Genomic DNA, 21,916 nt, shown 5'->3' with positions numbered 1-21,916 from the left:
ATCAAATTCCTCCTTCCTGCAAAGTGGTCTCATTGACTTCATTTCCCACAGCAATTCTGGTCCTTTGGCTGAGAAACAGAGAGACTGAAGCTGGTATTTTTGCATCCCTGGCTGTCAGGCTGTAACCCAACTCCTGGGAATGCAACCCAGCTGAGGCACTTAGTCCAGATGGCTAGGGAAGCCTCCCAGAAAGGTCTCAGGTCCGTACACACCAACAGAACCTGGGTAGAGATCCAAGAAACCAGGAAAATCTGGAGCAGTGCCTTTCTGGAACAGGTAGGACCTGGGTCCATGAGGATAGGTCCATCCATGAGAGGACAGAAGAGAGGGATGATCATCCCCTAGGTGCTGACTAATACACTTTAATCTGGTTTTTTTGTTTTTTGTGATTATTCAAGGGGAAGCTGGGATACCTTCCAGACCAGGTTTGTTGGGTTTGATGAATGTGTGATGTACAACTGGGAGCATAAAAGGAGTGTGACTTTGGTCACCACATGGTGTGCAGAGTCCATTTCCAGAAGCCAGAGGCATTCCCATATGGTCTAAGGTGACACACTTGGGGCAGCAGTCCAGGGTTTATACAGGCTCATTATGACCATGAGATGTCTGAAACATCTCCATGAGGAGAGTGGCTAGGAATGGACAAAGCAAAAGTTGTCTGTCTTCCCTTTGTGTTGGAAACTGAGGACACCATACCTCATTTCCAAACTCCCTGATCCTCTTGTACCTTGTCTCAATATGGGTGTGAGCCAAAGTAAAAAGACTCCTTTGCATAGTATTCTTGACAACTACAAGAGAGGGTACACAGGTGATTACAGTGTGGAAATCACATCCCAGAAACTTTGGAGATTCTGTCAAATAGACTGGGTGTCCTTTAGGGTTGATGGTCTTCCACGGGATCTCTAGGTAAAGAAACCATTCATAGGATCTATCAGGTAGTGACAGGCACACCAGGTCATCCTTACCAGTTTCCCTACATAGACATATGGCAGACATTGGCAGCTCCTCCTCCTCCTTGGCTTAACAAATGCTTTGAAGACAACTGTAAGATTGTGATGACAAGGGCAACAAATACTGGGACTCTTAAGAGAAAGGAAAAGAGAAAAAGGCTCCTCCCCCAATGCTCCAGATGCTCCTCGGCACAGAGGAATGGAGACAAGTCGTTCAGGCAGCCCTTCATTGGCTTGAGGCTCATGTCCCCAATGGGACAAATGATGTGTGAGCCTATGCCCAGACAGCTTTTCCAGAAGCCAAACCTGCATGGGACCCAAATCAAGCAGAAGGCCAAGACAATTTACATAGACAAACAGAGGTTCTGAGAGAGCTAAGAGAGTCTCCGATGGCAGGTCTAAGAGAAGGGGGAAGAAAGGCCATAAACATGAACTAAGTCACAGACATCTTAAAGAAGTCTGATGAAAGCCCGGCACAGTTCTATGAGAGAATATATGAAGCATACCGTCTATATTCTCCCTTCAATCCTAAGGCTCCTGAAAATCAGTGAATGCTCAATGCCGCCTTTGTGGGGAAAGCCCAGGGGGACATTAGAACAAAGTTACCAAAATTAGAAGGCTCTGCAGGCATGAATGCATCAGAGCTTCTGGAAGTGGCAACCAAGATGTTTGTTAACCAAGACCAGGAAGCTCAAAAGGAGGCAGAATGAAAGATGAAAAAAGAAAGCAGATCTCCCGACAGCAGCATTAAATGGACATGGAGGGCACCATTCCAGTCGAGCCCCTAGGAAACTCCCCACAAGTATGGTCCCAGGAATCAGAGCCCCTAAAGAATAATCAATACACCTTCTGTCGCCAACACGGACACTGGAGAAATGAGTGTCCACAGTTCTAGGCTGGATGCAGAGCAACAAAAGAGAAAGAGGACTTTGTGGGGCTTGCAAACATTGAGTGGGCTGAGGATTAGGGCTGACCAGGCTCTTTCCTCTTTGACCCCCAAGAGCCCATGGTCTGATTGTTAGTTGGGGGCCAACCTGTAAATTTCATGGTGGACACTGGCACTGAGCATTCTGTGGTGACCCAATGGGTGGCATCAGTTTCAAAAAGACACCAGACAATTGTGGGGGCTGCAGGGATCCAAGCCTGCCACCCTTTTCTCTATCCCCAAAAATGGATTCTGGGAGGACATCACGTGACTCATGAGTTTCTTGTTATACCAGAACAACCAGTGGCATTGAAGGGCTGAGATCTGCTAAGTAAGCTGTGGGCCCCAATCAGTTTTCAGGAGGATGGACAAGCAGCTTTGAGCTTTGGCTCAGGGTCCCCTAGGGTCTTAGCTGTCATCACTTACTGGGCAGAAGAATGAAGATTACATTCAGTAGAGACTGCCTTAAAGGGGCCAGAGATGCCCTTTAAGGTTCTGGGAGTATGGGCTGAACACAATGCTCTGGGACTAGCTGTCAATATTCCTCCAGTGGTAATAGAGATAAAGCCAGGAGTCATTCCAGTAAGAGTAAGGCAATATACAATCCTGATGAAGGCATGAGAAGGGATATCTCATCACCTCCAGGGACTATACTAAAGGAAGTAATTCCCAGGTAAGGGATCCCCATCTCCATTGGGTCAGACAACAGACCAGCTTTTGTGGCAAAAATTGTTAAACAACTGGCAAAGGAACTAAAAATAACCTGGAACCTTCATACAGTGTACTGGCCTCAAAAAGCTGAAAGAATGAATCAGACATTAAAAATGAAGATAAGTAAACTCTGTCAGAAAACACACCTGACATGGGAATAGGTCTTGCCATTAGAGTTACATAGGGTCAGTCCCACCAAACAGACTGGGTTCTTGCCCTGTGAGATTCTCTACGGAAGGTCATACCCCTAATAAAGGACATTCAGGGAGATCTAAAAGAGACAGGAAATCTAACTTTGTTCCAACAGATGCACAATTTGGTAAAAGTGCTCAATGACCTACACCGCCAAGCTTGAGAAAGACTCCCTATTAGCTTAACCACTGATGTACCTTCCTTTAAGCCAGGAACCAGGTTTGGGTAAAGGAGTGGAATCTTCAGCCTCTCTAGCCTCAGTGGAGAGGGCCCTATTCGGTGATCCTAACCACTCCCACAGCAATCAAGGTGGCAGAGACCACCCAATGGATCCACCACATCCAAGTGAAGAATGCAACTCCTGAGTAGAAGAGACAACTGGACTCCAGCAATCTGCTCAAACTGACCCTGAGGAGGGGACCTTTAACCTTGCCCTAGTCACAAACTGGAAGCTAACTAGTCTATGCATGGCAGAAGCTTGAGGAGTCAACTGGACAGACAGTTAATGGACTGTTGTTTCTCATGGGCAGTGTTCTGTGGTGATGTTGAAGTTCCGCCATCCCTTACCCATCTCTCTTTCTGGTATTGTAACCTTGTTTTGGTCAGTAGCCATAGCAGTAACTGCCCCAGCCAGATAAAGCCAGACCAGAAGGCTTTCTCTGGCAGTTTTCTTTTTCTCTCCTGCTAACAGGATGTGGAATTGTTTTTGGTTGTTTCTACTCTGCGTTCCTCCTACAAACCTAAACCCCCCTACCCCCCATGACAGTTCTCTACAATAGGAGAATTTAAAACAATGTTGGAGCTGTAGTAATTATAGTGTTGAACTGTCTTATACTCCCATGAGTGCTGCCCCTGGTCATATGGTCCAAATTGACCCTGTTGGAAGCCATGGTGGAATAAAAAATGGCTGCACAATTATATCTGTTACAAGGTTACCAAAGAGTGAAACCCATCCCCGAGGATGAAAAAGATGATGCATTTTGACAGATAAAATGTCAAAGCATCAAAGGGGGGAATGTTGGAGCCAATGTGGCTATTTTTTCTGGGATTTACTGTGTGTCCAGAATTTACCTTGAATTCCCTGCTCTGGGGACTACAAGCAGCTTTCTGCAAGCTCAAAAGTGACACAAGACCTCCATCTAGGCTCTTCAAGGTTTCCTGTAACTGTGACCACATTCTGTAGGGGAGTTAGAGGGGTAAGTCTGTAACCAACTTGTTTCTCTGTAACTGACTTGTCTTTCTGACCACCTGTGAACCATATACTGCAAAAATCCCAGGTTACATAAACCACCTGGGGGGGGATATAACTCATCTCCTGACTCTGTTCTGGGCTCAGGGCTTTCAGAATTTATCTCCCCTGAGTATGCTAGCATAATAAAATTCCTGCTTCCTGCAAAGTGGTCTTGGTGACTTTGTTTCCCTCCCCATTTCCCACAACAAAAGAAGATAATGATCAGAGTAAACAGCAACAGAAAGAGAGAAAACCTCTTCAATCCACCTGACACAGGATTAATATCCAAATTATGCATAAAAATTAGACATCAAAATAACAAACAATACAATTAAAAAGTGGGAAAAAGAATTTCAGAGACAGTTCTCAAAGAAGCACAAATGACCATAAATCCATGAAGAATTGGTCAACATCCCTAGCCAAAAAGGAAATGTAAATCATGAGGACACTGGGATTCCATTCCACCCCAGTATGAGTGGCCATCCACAAGAAAACAAACAACAACAAAGGCTGATGACAACTGGGGAGAGAGGACACTTACATGCTGTTGATGGAAATGTAAATTAGTGTACTCTCTATGTCAATCAAATGCAGGTTCCTCAAAATACTAAAAAATAGAGATTCCAAGATGGTGGCTAGAGGTAGGAAGCAGAAAGCGACCCTCCTATAGTGAAATCTTGGAGAGACGCTGGAGACACACTTTGCAGGCATAATCACCGAAAAAAGGCATAACTTTGACCCCTCCACACCTCCAGCCGGTGCAGAGAATCTCCACTTCACGTTAAACGGAGAAACGAGGAGGGCCCCCGGGGCTGCCAGTGGCCGGCGCCCATACGGCTTGGGAAGAAGCGGACCAGGTGAGCTTCATGGTACCGCGGTACTCCCACAGACAAGCCTGGGCCAGAGCAGCCTAGCCCCCTGGACAGACTGACCTCCACCCGGGAAAAAAAAAGAGAAACTGAGTAATAAGCAATAAGAACAGTTAAGACATGCTGGAAAGAGGGTGGGGCGCCGTGAGTGCTGAAGATTGGGGGAAGGGAATCCTTCCCGGGACTGTAAATAAACAAGCCGGGCGGCCGGAGAGGCTCTGGGGGGAGTGGGGCGCACACCTAGCAACCAGGAGCGGGGAAGCTTGTGAGAGGAGGGAAGACCCACTTCCTACGTGAACTGTAAACAAACATGGCGGCCTGCAGGAGCAGCAGCACTGCCCAGTAAGCAGGAGCAGGAAAGCTTCTGAAAGTGGCAGTGGGAGGAAAACTTCAGAGGAGAGGGGGGAAGACCCACCTCCCACATGAACTGTAAATAAACACGCAGGCCTGACAACGCCGGGGCAGTGTCACCTTTCCCAGTGCTTGGAAAGGGGAAAGCCTGTAGCAGAGGCTCCCGCACAGGAGAACTCTGAACAAACAAAGCCTGTGGGGCCAGGTGAGTGTTAGCTCACCCCAGAGATCTGCATAAATAACGCCGCCAGCTACAGGCTGACAGCAGCAGGCAGGCAAGCCACAGTTGCAGATACCACTCTCAGAACTGTCTCCAGACGCTTTTTTTCTTTTTCTCCCTACCTTTGATGAGAGAACAACCAAATTACACCTGCAAGCCGAAAAACTTACTGAAACTGTATTGCATTTGAACTGGGGACACTTGGTGGGGCTTTTGCGTGTGTGTGTGTGTGTGTGTGTGTGTGTGTGTGTGTGTGTGTGTGTGAGTGTGTAGTTTTGTTCTACTTTATGCATCCCCTTTGATGAGACAACCACAGAACAACATCTGAGGCACCAACTCCAGGACTGGAGATTGAGACAGACACACAAATTATTAAGACTGAAACTGCATTGCATATAAACTTGGAAGTTTTTTGGGTTTTTTTTTGTTTGTTTTTTTAATTTTCTATTTTCCATTTTATTTTAATTCATTTTTATATATAGATATTACTTTCATTTACTTATTTTTTATTTGTTTTACCTTTGATTTTTCAATCCTCTCTCTGTCTCTCTATTGTCTGTTCAGCTTACTGTCGATTAGTACACTAACACTCCCTGTTTATACCTTTGAAACTCTCTTGTCTGATACCTTGTTCTGCTTTCTCCCTCTTGTCTGTATATTTGTTTTCCCCTTTTCTTTAACTTCTTGCTTTCCATCTCAGCTCACTCTTCCATTCTCAATATTACCATTGTTATTATTACAAGCTAGAAAATACTTAATTGCACACAGTACAGGGACAGTAACAACACCAAGGACAATGACGGGAAGAGAGAAAAAACAGGGAAACCAGTTTCCCCATAGCAAAAAATTAGTACAGGAACCAGAAGGGAATGAAGAGAACAGAAACTCAGATCCAGACTCCAACAAAATGAAGATAAACTATGCCAAAGGACCCAATGAAGCCCACAAGAATAATTTAAAAGAAGACATACTACAAGTACTCAATGAGAATTTTATAGAGATGATACTGGATAGGGTCAACCAAAATGTACAGGAGACACTCAAGAAATTCCAAGACAATAAAAATAGAGAATTTGAAAAAGCAAAAGAAGAAATAAAGGAAACCATAGAAGCACTGTATAAACACCAAAGTGAAAGAGAGAACACAATGAATAAACGGATAAATGAACTCAGGACAAAAATAGACAACATTAAAGAAGAAAACTGCCAGGATATGGAAAACCTCAGAAAAAAGAACGAAACAGAACTGCAAAACAAAACGGAAGGCCAATCCAGCAGAATAGAACAAACAGAAGACAGAATCTCAGAACTTGAAGATGAAATGGTAATTAAAGGAAAAACTGAAGAACTATTAATTAAACAACTCAAGACCTGTGAAAAGAAAATGCAAGAACTCACTGATTCCATCAAAAGACCAAACTTGAGAATCATGGGCATCGAAGAAGGAGAAGAGGTGCAAGCGAAGGGAATGCGTAATATATTCAACAAAATAATAACGGAGAATTTCCCAAATCTAGAGAAAGATATTCCCATACAAATGCAAGAGGCCTCCAGGACACCAAACAGACCAGATCAAAATAGAACTACTCCACGACATATCATCATTAAAACAACAAGTTCAGAAACTAAGGAAAGAATATTGAAGGCTGTAAGAGAGAAAAAACAAGTAACATACAAAGGTAAACCCATCAAAATCACAGCAGACTTCTCAACTGAAACATTAAAAGCAAGAAGAGCGTGGGGTGAGATCTTCCGGGCACTGAATGAAAATAACTTCAACCCCAGGATACTCTACCCAGCAAAGCTATCATTCAAAATAGATGGAGCAATAAAAGTCTTCCATGATAAGCAGAAACTAAAACAATATGTGACCACAAAGCCACCACTACAAAAGATTCTGCAAGGGATCCTGCACACAGAAAGTGACACCCAACTTAACCATGAAAAGGCAGGCAGCACCAAACCACAGGATAAGAAAAAGCAAGACAGTAGAGAGTAACATCAAGTTAGGTACACACAATCAAACCTTCAAACAACTAAGACAACTAAATGGCAGTACTCACCACATACCTATCAGTACTAACGCTTAATGTTAATGGACTTAATTCACCCATCAAAAGACACCATTTGACAAAATGGATTAAATAGAAGATCCAACAATTTGTTGCTTACAGGAGACTCATCTCACCGACAGAAATAAGCATATGCTTAGGATGAAAGGCTGGAAGAAGATTTACCAAGCCAATGGCCCCTGAAAACAAGCAGGAGTAGCAATACTTATCTCTGACAAAGTAGACTTCAAACCTACATTGTTCAAACGAGATAAAGAAGGACATTCCATACTAATAAAAGGGGAAATAGACCAAAAGGAAATAATAATCATCAATCTGTATGCCCCCAATGTCAATGCACCCAATTTCATCAAACATACCCTGAAAGACCTAAAAGCATATATAAACGCCAACACAGTGGTTGTGGGAGACTTTAACACTCCATTATCATCAATAGATAGGTCATCCAAACAAAAACTCAATAAAGAAATCCAAGATCTAAAATATGCAATAGATCAAGTGGACCTAGTAGATGTCTACAGAACATTTCATCCAACCTCTACACAATATACATTCTTCTCAGCAGCCCATGGAACTTTCTCCAAAATAGATCATATCCTAGGGCACAAAGTGAGCCTCAGCAAATATAAGAAAATAGAAATAATACCATGCATACTATCTGACCACAATGCAGTAAAAGTAGAACTCAACAACAAAAGTAAAGACAAAAAACATGCAAACAGCTGGAAATGAAATAACTCATTACTTAATGAAGAATGGATCATCGATGCAATAAAAGAGGAAATTAAAAAGTTCCTGGAAGTCAATGAAAATGAAAACACAACCTACCGGAACCTATGGGACATAGCTAAGGCAGTCTTGAGAGGAATGTTTATACCCATGAGTGCATATATTAAAAAGACTGAAAGATCCCAAATCAATGACCTAATGATACATCTCAAACTCCTAGAAAAACAAGAACAAGCAAATCCCAAAACAAATAGAAGGAGAGAAATAATAAAAATAAGAGTTGAAGTCAACGAAATAGAAACCAAAAAACCATACAAAGAATTAATGAAACAAAAAGTTGGTTCTTTGAAAAAATAAACAAGATCAATAGACCCCTGGCAAACCTGAATAAAATGAGGAGAGAAAAAACCCAAATTAGTAGAATCAGGAATGCAAAAGGGGAAATAACAACAAACACCGTGGAAGTCCAGGAAATCATCAGAGACTACTTTGAGAAACTATATTCAAATAAATTTGAAAATCTAAAAGAAATGGACAGATATCTAGATACATATGATCATCCAAAACTGAACCAAGAGGAAATTAATCACCTGAATAGACCTATAACACAACATGAAATTGAAGCAGCAATCAAGAGTCTCCCCAAAAAGAAAAGTCCAGGACCTCATGGATTCTCTGCTGAATTCTATCAGACCTTTAAAGAAGAACTGATACCAACCCTCCTTAAACTGTTCCACGAAATAGAAAGGGAAGGAAAACTGCCAAACACATTTTATGAAGCCAGTATTACACTTATCCCAAAACCAGGCAAAGACACCTCCAAAAAGAACTATAGGCCAATCTCCTTAATGAACATTGATGCAAAAATCCTCAACAAAATAATGGCAAACCGAATTCAGCAACACATCAAAAAGATTATTCACCACGACCAAGTAGGCTTCATCCCAGGGATGCAGGTGTGGTTCAACATATGAAAATCAATAAACGTAATAAACCACATTAACAGAAGCAAAGACAAAAACCACTTGATCATCTCAATAGATGCAGAAAAAGCCTTTGATAAGATCCAACATCATTTCATGATAAAAGCTCTAAGAAAACTGGGAATAGAAGGAAAGTTCCTCAACATTATAAAATCTATATATGACAAACCTACAGCCAGCATTATGCTTAACGGAGAAAAACTAAAACCATTCCCTCTAAAATCAGGAACCAGATAAGGATGCCCACTATCTCCACTCCTATTCAACATAGTGCTGGAATTCCTAGCCAGAGCAATTAGGCAAGAAGAAGGAATAAAAGGAATACAAATAGGTAAAGAAACTGTCAAAATATCCCTATTTGCAGACGGCATGATCCTATACCTTAAAGACCCAAAAAACTCTACTCAGAAGCTTCTAGACATCATCAATAGCTATAGCAAGGTAGCAGGATATAAAATCAACATAGAAAAATCATTAGCATTTCTATACACTAACAATGAGCAAACTGAAAAAGAATGTATGAAAACAATTCCATTTACAATAGCTTCAAAAAAAATCAAATACCTAGGTGTAAACCTAACAAAAGATGTGAAAGACCTCTACAAGGAAAACTATACACTTCTGAAGAAAGAGATTGAGGAAGACTATAGAAAGTGGAGAGATCTCCCATGCTCATGGAGTGGTAGAATCAAAATAGTAAAAATGTCGATACTCCCAAAAGTAATCTACATGTTTAATGCAATTCCCCTCAAAATTCCAATGACATTCATTAAAGAGATTGAAAAATCTACTGTGAAATTTATATGGAAACACAAGAGGCCACGAATAGCCAAGGCAATACTCAGTCAAAAGAACAATGCAGGAAGTATCACAATACCTGACTTCAAACTATATTACAAAGCAATAACAATAAAAACAGCATGGTACTGGCACAAAAACAAACATGAAGACCAGTGGAACAGAATAGAGGATCCAAATATGAAGCCACACAACTATAAGCAACTTATCTTGACAAAGGAGCTAAAAATATACGATGGAGAAATAGCAGCCTCTTCAACAAAAACTGCTGGGAAAACTGGTTAGCAGTCTGCAAAAAACTGAAACTAGATCCATGTATGTCACCCTATACCAAGATTAACTCAAAATGGATCAAGGATCTTAATATCAGACCCCAAACTCTTAAGTTGACACAAAAAAGAGTAGGAAATATTCTGGAGTTAGTAGGTTTAGGTAAGAACTTTCTCAATGAAACCCCAGCAGCACAGCAACTAAGAGATAGCATAGATAAATGGGACCTCATAAAACTAAAATGCTTCTGTTCATCAAAAGAAATGGTCTCTAAACTGAAGAGAACACCCACAGAGTGGGAGAAAATATTTGCCAATTATACATCAGACAAAGGACTGATAACCAGAATATACAGGGAACTTAAAAAACTAAATTCTCCCAAAACTAATGAACCAATAAAGAAATGGGCACGTGAACTAAACAGAACTTTCTCAAAGGAAGAAATTCAAATGGCCAGAAAACACATGAAAAAATGCTTACCATCTCTACCAATAAAGGAAATGCAAATTAAAACCACGCTAAGATTCCACTTCACCCCTGTTAGAATAGCCATCATCAGCAACACCACCAACAACAGGTGTTGGCAAGGATGCGGGGAAAAAGGAACCCTCTTACACTGTTGGTGGGAATGTAGACTAGTACAACCACTCTGGAAAAAAATTTGGAGGCTACTTAAAAAGCTGGACATCGATCTACCATTTGATCCAGCAATACCACTCTTGGGGATATACCCAAAAGACTGTTACTCCAGAGGCACCTGCACATCCATGTTTATTGTGGCACTATTCACAATAGCCAAGTTATGGAAACAGCCAAGATGCCCCAGCACTGACGAATGGATTAAGAAAATGTGGTATCTATACACAATGGAATTTTATGCAGCCATGAAGAAGAATGAAATGTTATCATTCGCTGGTAAATGGATGGAATTGGAGAACATCATTCTGAGTGAGGTTAGCCTGTCCCAAAAGACCAAAAATCGTATGTTCTCCCTCATATGTGGACATTAGATCATGGGCAAACACAACAAGGGTATTGGACTATGAGCACATGATAAAAGCGAGAGCACACAAGGGAGGGGTGAGGATAGGTAAGACACCTAAAAAACTAGCTAGCATTTGTTGCCCTTAACGCAGAGAAACTAAAGCAGATACCTTAAAGCAACTGAGGCCAATAGGAAAAGGGGACCAGGAACTAGAGAAAAGGTTAGATCAAAAAGAATTAACCTAGAAGGTAACACACACACACAGGAAATCAATGTGAGTCAATGTCCTGTATAGCTATCCTTATCTCAACCAGCAAAAACCCTTGTTCCTTCCTATTATTGCTTATACTCTCTCTACAACAAAATTAGAAATAAGGGCAAAATAGTTTCTGCTGGGTATTGAGGGGTGGGAGAGGGAGGGGGCGGAGTGGGTGGTAAGGGAGGGGGTGGGGGCAGGGGGGAGAAATGAACCAAGCCTTGTATGCACATATGAATAATAAAAGAAAAATGAAAAAAAATACTAAAAATAGAACTACATGTAATTCTGCTATACCACTCTAGGGCATATATCCAAAGGAATACAAGCCAGTATATAAAAGGGTTACCTGCATACACCCATGTGTACATCATTATTCAAAACAGCCAAATTATGGAATGCATCTAGGTGCTCATCAAAGGATGATGGAATAAAGAAAATGTGGAACATGTACACAGTTGAGTAGTATTCAGCCATAAAGAAGAATGAAATTATGCACATACATGGATTGAATTAGAGATCATGATGTTAAGTGAAAAAAGCCCCATTGAAAAAGACCAACATCACATATTCTCTTTCTTGTGTGGAATCTAGAACTTATAAAATAATGGAGATTATTTGGGAGTGGGAACCAGTGAGTGGGGAAGGTGAAGAGACAGGTAGGAAGAGGTGAATATGATTGAAGTACTTCATACACATGAATGAAAACAGAATAATGAAAACCATTAAAATGGTTTTAAAATGGACTGTAGGGAGAGATAAGAAAACTAACACAGGAGGTGAATTTGATCAAAGCGCCTCATATGTATGGATGTAAATATCTCAATGAAAACCCTTTGTACAATTCATATATGCTAATTTCTAAAAAAGCAACAACACTGAGATTCTATCTCCCAAATCAAGAATTGCAATCATGAAGAAAACAACAAACATTGTTCAGCATGTGGGAGAAAAGGAACCCTTATACACTGTTGGTAAGAATGTACATTAATGAATTGTGGAAGTTAACATGGAAGTTGTTCAAAAAACTAAAAATAAAACTACTATATGATTTTTATACCACTCTTGGGCATATAATCTTAACGAAAATAACTCATACTATGGAAATACCTTCACAACCCATGTTTATTACAAAATTATTTACAATGGCCAAGTTAAGGCATCAACCTAGGTGCCCACTAACAGACAACTGTGTAAAGAAAATGTGGTGCATATACACAGTGGAGTATTATCCAATCATAAAGAATGAAATTAGGTCATTTGTGGGAACTAGATATCATCATGCTAAGCAAAACAAACCAGACTCAGAAGGACAATTACCTGATTTTCTCTCCCACAGAATTTAAATGTAAATAAACAAATAAATGAAGTACATGAACATACATGGTAGACTATTTGGAGGGGGGAACCAGCAGAAGGTAGGAGGGTGAAAAGAGAGGGTGGGGAGAAAGAATCTGATCAAAGTACATTGTGCGTACGTATGCATATACGCACATAGGTTTGCATGTATGTATGAGCCACCCTAGCTATATGAGTAGCTCAGATTAGGAGGATCCTGATTCCAGGTCAGCCAAGGCCAAAATGTTTGCAAGATCTCATCTCAAGAGTAATTAAGGGGATGAATATGATCTAAGTACAACATCTACATGAATGGAAATATCACAATGAAACCCCTCACATGACATTTTAATACATGCTAATAAAAATTATATTCACATGAGCAACTAAAGTAATAAAGTACTAAGGAATAAATTTAACAAAAGCTTAAGACTTCATAATAAAAAACTGTAAGACAAAATTACAAAATCCCACTAATGGCATTCAATACACATGGACTGGAAGACTTCATATTGTTCATTGATCTGTAGATTCAGCACCAATTCTATAAAAATCCAGCTGCTTTTAATTTTCATACAGTTTAAGCAGATGAATTGTATATATGTAGATTACATCTCAATAAAGCTATTAATTTGTCAACAAGTAAATGGAGCCTTCATTCTCTTCATATTCCTCGTCCTTTTATAACAATTCACAAAGCTACCTGATAGGACTAAGCAAGGTAGAAGTCCACACTAAAGGTACTGGGGAGAAGTTGCAGAGGCCAGTAGGAATGGCAAATCCCTGAGCTAGTTAACAACTATATCACACAGGGACTCCAACATGGTCTCAAATCCCGGGAAAATGGGGAGGGTGTCTACTCAGTCTGAGAAAGGTAAGAATGGGATCTCTGTGAAGTAGAGACAGAGACCAAGCAAAAGATATCCATGTAAGAGAGTTCCTTTGCCTGACATGCCAAAAATGAATAGAAAGTTGAAGATAATCACACAAGCATTGGGAAAAGGGATACAGACAAGGCAGTTTGCCACAATCTATCACAGCATAAGCACAATAAGAATCTGGCATCCTTATGAGAGAAACCTACCCAATTCAAATATCAGAATCCTAAGTGATAACACATTTGCTTGAAAGGACAAGAATTAGTGGTGTAGGCTGTTATCTAGAATAAAGTTTCTAAATATATGAAAGGTAAGGAAAGTATACACATGGGAGAACTTCTCTATATTGAGACTCAGAGCCCCATCAGGATGACGAGGGCATTGTCCCAAGGGAGTGGCAGATGAGGGAACTGGATCTAGAGTAGGGTTTGGGAAGCATTCAGTTGATGTGTGGCTTGGTTTCTTGAACCCTGATCAGAGAAAGAAGAGTACCATCCTAGAAGAGCTTCCTGGCACTAGTGATTATAGCCTGAGGAAGGTTAGAAGTACATTCACAGAGGAGAGCAGCCAGACCACATTCACAGAGGAAAAGCCAGACCACCTGCAGGATGAGAATCACATATGTTTAGGGAAGCTTCCTGGCTTTGATTATCAGAGTTCCAGGAAAAAAGCAATACCTCAGTAAGAGGGCTGCTCAGCAAGCGAGGCCAGAAGAATGAGGAGTATATCAGCCAGACAGCCTGGCCCAATAGGGGGAGCTGGAACTGAGGAACAGATAAGAGGGGATCCATCAGGTGTAATAGGTGACCCAAAAAGTGAGTAGAGACTCCATATGGGTGAGGAGAGTATCCATATAGAAAATGAGGGAAAGACTGAGAAACTGTTCCAGGTCAGCAGGCTAAAGATATGTTACAACAAACACAATGAACTAGATCTTCCATGAAGGACATTACAAAACAATTAGCAAACTTTCTGTCATGTCTGAGGACTAGATGGTGCTAACACATCCTCACTAACCTCTTGATATTATGTTAGACAATAAATCTGTAAAACAATGTTCTTGTTTATAAACACAGCAATCAGGAATGATGGGGTGTTATGTCAGCAATGACTTTCAAATGGTTCAGGAATAAAATTTTGTAGCATTGTGCATATAACTTTTCTGTGAATTTATTCTTAGATTCTGAAATCAGAGAGAAATAGAGATAAAGATTTAAGAAAAAGTAACATAGGAAAAACAAGATAAGAAGATGAAACATGTATAGTCAAGTCTCTAAAGAAAACCAAAGCAAGAATATAAACTACTAAGCAATGTAAGAAACCCAATTTACTAATATATAAAAAGTTACAAAACTATATACAAAAGTGCCCACCATATATCTACAAAATTAACTCAGAATGACCAACACCAAAACATATCTAGAAAACTCTGGATTTAAAGAATATGAAAACAAATTCTATGAACATCTCAAATGAACAAGTGCCTTATACTACAGAAGATACAGGTCTTCATCCTCCAAGTGCTCTCCTGCTCCCTTATCCCATATTGCCAGTGATAGAATATCCTATCTGTAAAACACTCAAAAGCTGGTCTTGGTTTATTTAGGCATAATTTCTCAAAACTCCAGTCAACTCCCAATACTTTCCACTATTATTATCCATGTCTGCACTATAGTCATGTTTCACCAAAACAGCTGCAATAACCTCCTAACTCGCCACATTTGTCACCTATTTAACACAGCAGCCAGAGTGGTCCCTTTCATATCAGGTCAGGGCACTCCAGACTATCCAATGGATTTCTGGCTAACTCAGGAGGAAAAATCACTGCCAAATGCTACTAGACCTTTAGAGAACTAACAGCAATACTCCTCAAACATTCCATCGAATAGAAAGGGAAGGAACTTACCAAACTCATTTTATGAAGTGGGTATTATTCATTCCAAAATTAGACAAGGACACACTGAAAAAAGAGAATTAAAATCCATCTCTTTAATGAACATAAATACAAAAATCTTCATAAAACACTTCTAAATTGAATCCAACAGCACATTAAAAAGGTCATATATATACCATGATCAAGTTGATTCATTCCAGGAATGTAAGGCAAGATGTTCAACATACACAAATAAATAATGTAACAGAACGCATAAGCAGAAAAACAAAAATCACTTTGACAAAATTCAATACCCTTTCATGACAACAGCCCTGAAGCAACTAAGCATCAAAGAACATATCTCAAAATAGTAAGGCTGTATATGACAAACCTAGGGTCAACATCATACTAAATGAGGAAAACTAAAATCATTACCTCTAAATTCAGAAGTAAGATAAGGGTATCCACTCTCCCCAGTGTTATTCAATATATTAAAATTTTTAGCAAGAGAATTAAAACCAGAGAAAGAAAGAAAGGGGATTTAAACAGACAAGGAAGAAGTCAAATTATCTCTATTTTCAGATGATATGATTCTATACTTAAAAGACCCCAAAGATTCCAAACAAAAAAACCTTCTAGATCTAACAAACAATTTTGGCAATGTAGCAGCATACCAAATCGACATACAAAAATCAGCAGATATTTTATATACCAAAAATAAACAGGCTGAGAAAAAAATCAGGCAAATACCACTCACAATAATAATAAAATACCAACATAATAAAATACCTAGCTAAAAACCAGAGCAAGGAAATGAAAGACCTCTATGATGAAAGCTAAGAAACTAAAGAAGTTCCAGAAGATGGAAAAACGTTCATGGATTGGCAGAATTAATACCACAACAATGGCTATACTACTGAAAGAAATCTACACATTCAATGCAATGCCCATCAAAATCCCAAGTCATTCTTTGTAGATATAGAAATATCAATCCAAAAATTCATGTGGATGCCTAAAGGATCCCAAAGGACAAAAATGTTCCATGAGCAGAAAGGTTAACAATGGAGGTATCAGAATACCAGACTTCAATTTAAACTATAGAGCCACAGGAAATAAACAAAAGCAAAACAAACAGCATGATAGTGGTACAAAAACAGACACAAAGACCAATGAAACAGAACAGAAGACCCAGAAATACAACCCAAAAACTAGTGTCTTGTGATCTTTGACAAAGGAGCCCAAAACATACAATGGACAAAACAGCCTCTCCAACAAGTGATGCTGGGAAAATTAGCTATGTAACATGCAGAAGGCTGACACTAACGGGTTTTGTGAAATGAGGATACTTTCCTAACTTTCTGCAAAAGCTAAAACCAGTTGCTAAAATTAAAGAATTTCAGTTATACATAGCATTCTGTACTATTCTAAGTTTTCAACTATTTTTGGCAATCCACATCTAATTTGAAAAGTTATACTTTTATAATATAATGTAGAGATTTAGCAATGTAGCTTGTTTGTTTGTTTTTGAGACAGGGTTACTGTATGTAGCTCAGGCTAACCTTGAACTCATGATGCTCCTACTCTCCTCCCCAGTGCGCTGGGATTAGGAGCCTGCATTTAGTTTTTGAGAATGGATACAAAAAAGGAAGGTCTTCAACATTAGAAAACAGTCTGAGGAGTAAAACAATTCATGAAGGAAAAAAAAAACAGCTAAAAAGAGGAAAACACCTTTTAAACAAAACAGGAACATCACAATAACTGAGTTTCAAAAATAGAGAAGACTTTTAAACCATATTGAAGACTTTTCACTGAACATCATGTTACACCACAGTAACAATTCAAAGTTTACATGGAATTCATAACAAATAGTCACTCCTACCTTACATCCAGGTCCTAATTGATAAATTGCAACTATCTGTGCTGGGTTGAAGTCTTCCCTGAAAAGGTACATGGCACCAAGCTGTCCACAGAATACCCCATTTGCACTTGTCAAGGATCTATTTTTTAAAATTCACAAAAATAAATTACTTTCTTGTAATATATTATTTTATAATAACAGACTATTTAAGAATACCCGTCTTTATTATTATATATACCATTTATTACTATTATATATAGTATAAACTGCACAATAATAGAAGAAACTGATTAAGATTCTATGGAATGTTTAAATAATAAAACCCAATAAAATATTTTTTGAGAAAATAAAATCAACTTAATCACTCACATGTAGAGTTAGCAAAAAAAATAACCTCCAACACTATCTTCAGACTTGACCACTTTGCAAATTTTACCATTAAAGGGAAAGGGTTTAAAATTATTTACAAAAGCAAAACTAATTTTAAAACACCAATAATTCATAATTGCTCATATTTAGAGAAAGAATCATGCAAATCAAACAATGACAATTCTAAATTTTAACTGTCAACTGATAATGCCCAGTTTTTAAATTCAACTTTGTTTTTCCATCATGCATACATTCCTGTATTTTCTAAGCTAAATCAAGGACTGTAAAGGAGTAAGTTCCTCCTCTTATGTAAGTAGGCATTATCAAATAAACAATGATCACTTAAATCTGGTGCCTGAAGCCAACCACACAATGCTCTGCATCTGGAGGATTAAGCACCTAAGAAGCTATGCTTAGGAAGACCCTTCCTATACCTTTTAAACCCCACCCACACAAACTAACAAAAGCAGTCAGTGCCCAGTTTGCTGCCCCATGACAAGATACTGTAATAAGCATGCCAGCATACAATAGAAAGATGATAGATGATAGAAGATAGATACATAGATAGATAAATACATAGATGGATGGATGGATGAATGGATTGATAGATAGATCAATCTACACATGGAGAGAGAGAGAGAGTGAGAGAGAGATTTAAAAAACACAAGTCATTTAAAATTAGGAATGCTGGGAGGGTTATGTTCCATTGGCCTTGGAGATGCTTTTGGCATTAAAACACATCTTTACACTTTGGCTCTACAGACAGGATGAATCAAGGAAGAACCAAAACTAGAGAAACAGCACCATTTTTAAGGTCTTGACCTCTAGATCTCCTCTATCCAGAAACCAACTAGTACCTCCTTCAGCACTAACAAACTTTCGAAAAGAGAATCCCTTCATTGTTCCCGTAAGTCATCGAAGTCATTGCCTTCCTTTCCTTCAAGGTACTCTAAATATTGCACCAGGCTGACATTTTAAAAATACAAGTAGTCATTATCAGTCTGCTCAAAACCTTCCAAGTACTTTTACACTGGGTAAGATGGGAAACCACAACCTCATGTTGACTTATGAGTTCCTACCAAATTTGACCCCAGTACCTGCTAATCTCATCTCAGCACTATTTTCTTTTTAAAATATCATTAACCTTCTCTTTGAGGTCATTTTATTATGTAAAATTTAAAACTTAAAAAGATTCACTCATGAAAGGGAATAAACTGTCAAAGTAAAACTCACATGTCCATCAGACTATTTCATTATTCAATTCAGTTTATAGGGATAGACCATACTTTCAAATTCATTAGAACACAGATTTAAAACTTATTTTAAACTTACACCATTTGTGTTAACATGCCAAGCCATATCATTATAGGATACCAGCTGCTCATTAGCATAACACCAAATTCCACTGCTCCTTCACTGATTGTAAATGTGGACCATAATGATCATGTGCCACTTAAATAAAAAATATTAAAATATCAATATGTGATATTGAGTTATTATTGCCTAAGAGGCAACCATAATCTTTACAGCACCCTCTAAGAAAATGCTGGAAAGACTATTAGTGATCATTGACTACAATTTTGTCAGGTTCCCTCCACCCATTTTTCATGTTACAGATGTATAAAGCAGTTCATACAGAATCAATCTCTGTCAGACACAGAGCTGGATCCCTTTGCGCCCCAGATCGATATTCCTCTCCCACCATACCATGATCTAAAATCATGGTATCATGAAAATAAAACTATATCGGTGTTCATTTAGTAACAGTTACATTTTGTCAGCCAATTCAGATGCTCAAGGCTGACCATGGAATACATGATATAAATAAATAAATACAGAATTAAAACTCAGTATGATTACAATAAAAAAAAGATCAGCATAAACTGAGAAAAAAAATAATCAAGGATTCTACTTTAGATTGCATGGTCAGGAAAGACCTGTCAAAAGAATAATATTTTAGATTTTATGAGTTACAATTCCACAACTTAGATTTATTAAATGCACTAATATTAAATATTTTAAATTTATGTGAATATTCATTAAGAATCAATGAATGTGTTCACCTTCAGCTCCTATTTTATAGTTCTTAGTGTCAACAAAAATAATTTGTTGATTTTGATATGAGATAGTTTAAGTTTTGTAACAATTTGTGGATCTACCCCTTAGTCTACAGAGATAACAGCTTATGGCTATTTAGAATTATGATTTACAAAGTATCAAAAGTGAAGATAACTTGCAGATATTTGAATACTTATGCTCAGATATTAAAACGAAACATAAACTTTCTTCTACACATTATTTAAATATACCATTCAAGTATTTTATATATTTGAGAAATATTGAGCTGCAATAGTCTCCAATTCTAAAAATATTAGTTATTTCAAGTTATCTGAAATATTTACTTTAAACTTGATTTCATTCAGCTCTACTTAGAAAATAAAAATAGTGCGCAGAATGACTCAAAAGAAGACAGCAATAGAGAACAGTGCTCTTCAATTATTAAAAAGTCAGATTTAAGTATTGAAATGTCTAAAACACATGTCCTTTTGAAAGTTGTCTCATTCTTTCACTTATTGATCAGAAAATGAAAGAAATGTTGGTTGTAAGGAAAATCAGAAGAGGAAAATATCTACAACAGTAACTTAACAGCTGTTTTTTCTAAATATGACAGCTATCAGGAAAAACCCATAACAACTTAGCTTCAAATAAATTAAGAACATTCTTATAGACTTCTACATATGTAAGAATCAACATTTACCTATGTCATCTTACCTGACTTTAAAAAAATTCAACCAGAATGCTATCAATCTATTACAGAACACATAATCTTTATATTTTAGAGTAAAATGTTTCAATTTCTGAAGAATACGTAAAAAACGCCTATGTATAGGCAAAAATTTTCCTTTGAAAAGGCAGTATTATGCTAAACTATTAGACATGTTCTTATATTAATTGATGTACCTATTACAGAAAAGTCCTAATTTAAATTTATTTACTGAGTTCTTACTACTACAGAAAGTTTATTGTACTGGCTATGATGGATTTTAAATTCATGCAGACAATTGGCATCCCACGTTAACTACTTCTATGGCTTTTGGCAAATTATTTAACATCTTTAAATCATTACCATCTCTACAAATGGGGGAATAACACCTACTTTATAAAAAACTATGGAGAACAGTTCCAAAAGCATATTAAACACCTATAATTAAGTCACCACTTAATTTCTAATTACTTTTTATCTACCATGTCCTCATGATGAGGTTTGTCTCTGTTAAAAGTGACGTGTACCTGTCATTCATTAATTCATTCAAAATATTTACTGAGAGCTTATTTTATGCCAAGTTGCTAACCTCACTCCCCTCCCACATATATGCTACATGCGTGGGCACAAGAAGAAACACAACATGTACATCCTCAAGAGAGTTTCAGTGCAGAAACAAGCATGGAAGCAATGGAGACTATCTTTGGATACAACATGGAAGCAGAAGACGTACTGACTAAAATGTGGTAACAGGGAAAGTCAAATAGCATAGGAAGACTATCACAGAAGAATTCACTTTGCGCAAAAGGAAACTTGATATTAAGCTTGCAGGATGAAAGGGAACTGTTGAGTGAATAAAGGTGAAAGAAACATTCCAGGTAGAGGAATCTTAGGTTTTAGCAAAGACTTGATGAAATTCTTCCCAGTGTTTAGATGTAGCAGGAAACAAAGGTAAAGATCCGACTTGAAACAGGATTGTAGGACACACTTGGGAATGTGACCTGTGTTTTCTGATAATGTGATATCACTAAAGAATTTTGGGCAGAAAAGTTAAATGATTGTTCTCCTACGTTAGAAAAATAATTAGTGGCAGCATTGAAGTGAGATATAGGCAAGTATGGATAAGGAAAGACATGAAAACTCCTGCAAAGCTTCAGGTAAGAAAGAAATCATAGGAGCCAGCACAACGGCCTTGGTAAGTTGAGGGAAGGAAGGGAGAACTTAATGCAACTGATTGGAAACCTTCATATAAAAAAGGGGAGTCTACAATGGTTTGCAATTTTTTACTTAAATG

The 21,916-nt window shown here is 38.3% G+C and overlaps 1 protein-coding gene across 1 annotated transcript in view; it reads right to left on the bottom strand.

Annotated features, from left to right (window-relative positions):
* Positions 1–21,916, bottom strand: part of LOC141414736 (uncharacterized) — a 151,471-nt gene that overhangs the window by 75,412 nt on the left and 54,143 nt on the right. The window contains exons 9-10 of the mRNA XM_074049038.1: positions 17,511–17,628; positions 15,665–15,718 (exon numbers count right to left, since the gene is read on the bottom strand). The gene's annotated coding sequence lies outside the window, so the exon portion shown is untranslated. The remainder of the gene's footprint in view (positions 1–15,664; positions 15,719–17,510; positions 17,629–21,916) is intronic.

The sequence above is a fragment of the Castor canadensis genome, chromosome 12, assembly GCF_047511655.1.
Source record: "Castor canadensis chromosome 12, mCasCan1.hap1v2, whole genome shotgun sequence".
Lineage (NCBI taxonomy): Eukaryota > Metazoa > Chordata > Mammalia > Rodentia > Castoridae > Castor > Castor canadensis.
The sequence above is the reverse complement of the archived record's forward strand: the minus strand, read 5'-3'. Positions and strand labels throughout refer to the sequence as shown.